This window comes from Nannospalax galili, unplaced genomic scaffold, assembly GCF_000622305.1.
Source record: "Nannospalax galili isolate Female #2095 unplaced genomic scaffold, S.galili_v1.0 scaffold332, whole genome shotgun sequence".
NCBI lineage: Eukaryota > Metazoa > Chordata > Mammalia > Rodentia > Spalacidae > Nannospalax > Nannospalax galili.
Window position 1 is genome coordinate 1,366,849 of NW_008333794.1, and position 2,611 is coordinate 1,369,459.

Sequence of the window (2,611 nt, forward strand, 5' to 3'; positions counted from 1 at the left end):
ACCATGTAGCTGCTGGGAATGAAACCCAGGTCCTCTGCAAGAGCAGTCAGTGCTCTTAACTGCTGAGCCATCTCTCCAGCCCCTAAATAAAATATTAAAAAAAAATAAAATTATAGGGCTGGAGAGCTGGCTTGGTGGCTAAGAGCACTAGCTGCCTGTTCAGAGGACCTGGATTCAATTTCTAGCACCCACATGATGACTAACAATTGTCTATAACTCCAGTTCCAGGGGAATCCTACACCTCCTGATCTCTGCAGGCATTGCATGACATGGGTGCACTTACATGCAGCCGGCAATACACTCATACACATAAAATAAAAATAATAAAACAAAATATTAAAATAAAAAAGAAAATCCTGTATGGAACAAAAATTTTACTTTTCTGTTTCATACTCTTGGGCCTGCATTTTCTTACAGCACCTCTTCTAGAATATTCTTCTTGTGTCATGCTTCAACTCTTTTCTTCCACTTGCTCATGCTAAGTGGGGGAGAGAATTTTATACTGTATCATACAATGTTCCACCAGGGAAGCCCATTGACCCCAATTTCCATTTATGCTCCCTCTTCAGCTCTGGATTTTGTCCTTGCAGAATAGTGTGGCCTCGGCATTGGAAGGGCCATCCATGTCTTCATCCCTTCAGTATGTCCACACATTTTTTGAGAACCCATTCTGTGCCAGGTAAAAGCTGGTCAGCTGTGTATGAAACAGACATGGTTCCTTGGAGAGTATCTTAGGAGATAACAGATAATTGGCATCTAACATCTTAATTCCCCCTGTCTTCTGCTTGCATACAGAATTTTTTAAAATTTATTATTTTATTTTATTTATTTATAACTTGCTTACCAGTGTTCTTTCCAGGCTGTGGGTGTTTCCTTCTTCCTTCTTTGAAAGCAATTTCATCTTATACCTTTAACTTGGATGATTTAAGAAATTTATTCTGCTTCAAAAAAAGTTGCACCCTAAAAATAAATCTGGACACAAAATACAGTATTTTAAAACATTTATACCAGAAAATAAAAGAGACAACTGGTAAACTGCATCTCATTCAAAACCTTGTGTGACTAAAGGTGTATCCCAAGTCCCAAGCTCCCAACTCTTCATCCCACAGGCATTAATTTAAGTTTCTGGAGTCTCCTAGAAATAGTCTATGAGTTTAATACTTAGAAGTCACCAAGATACTTTCTGTATAGAACTGAGAATGGAATCAGCAAGATGAACAACAAAAAAATTATTTTGAAGGTTTAAAGTAAAGTGTTCGTCATCTACTTGAAAGGACTGGGTCATAAGTTCCTTCTAGCCATGAGGAAGGTTTAAAAATGGAGTTTAGCTCTGTATTCAAGAAGAAAAGGTAAAGGACTAAGGGGAATAGTCATCTCTGTACAGGCCAACAAGAAGTGGAGACTGTGCAGACTACCTCTGGTGGAAACGGGGTATGAATCTCTAAGATGGTCTAGAAAATACAGTTCCAAATAATTTGGGAAATGTTGAGTTCTCTGTTCCTTTTTCAAGAATCAGAATGCAGCATTAAAAGTTCAGGTAAAGCCTGAAGCTAAGAGACAAAAGCCTTAGACATTCCTGACTTTGAGTCCTCTGGATTTCTAACGGGAAAATGGGTCTGGATGTGATGCAGATGAAATCCTGGGGGACACACCAGGCAAACACTGAACAGGCCTGAGAGGTCCCCAGGCTCAGACAAAGATGCATTAACAAAGAAGCTTTAAGTCTATTAAAAGATGACAAGCAAGTTATGGGAGGAAAGAGAGAGATTCTAAACACTAAAGGAGAAAGGGAGCCATCTTTACTGGGAGGGGCAAAGAATTGGACCCTGTTACTGTAAGGAAGTCTGAAAGTGAAGTAATAGAGGGTTTTGTGATCACCCTTGGCCAGAGTGTGGGGGGTGGGGGTTGGGAGGGTTGGGGAGGTTTGGGTAGGGGATCAAAGAGAAAAGGTGCCTAGTAAAGCTATGTAGATCTCTCTAAGTACTGAATGTCTAAACTCCTTTGAAGAATAGAAAATGGATGAAATTCTCTTGAATATGTTTTTCAAATTTGCATACAATTAGATTTGTAAATTAGTAAATCCCTGGCTCCCAAACCTGATCAGAACAGAGGAAAATGACAGAGCTGTCTTGCTCACTGATTGAACTGCAGTCTGCATCCCACCAGCTCACTCCTTGCCCAGCTCTCTAACTCTCTCCCCTGGAACTCTGATTAAGCCTCCCAGCAGGTGGTGGTGCCTGTGATTAGTGGGTTGTGTGGGGCTTGCAGTTTGCATAATGCCTTTTGTGAATTCTCTCCTCAGTCTTCATTCCAGCCTGGAGGCTGTGGTGTCTCGGGAAGTTCAGCACCGGGAACTGGCCAGGGAAACCCCATCCTCCAATTTCATACCTCTGTACCGGCTACCTCATCAACCTATTGATTCTTTTTTCATTCCGTCTTTAGACTTTAATTTCCAATATTTCCCCATATTGTATTGTCGTGTCATGATAGAACTGAAAGAAAGGAAAGGAAAGGAAAGGAAAGGAAGGGAAGGGAAGGGAAGGGAAGGGAAGGGAAGCCCAATGATTTATTGTGCTTTGATTCTTTAAATATAATCTAGTACAGAAGTGTT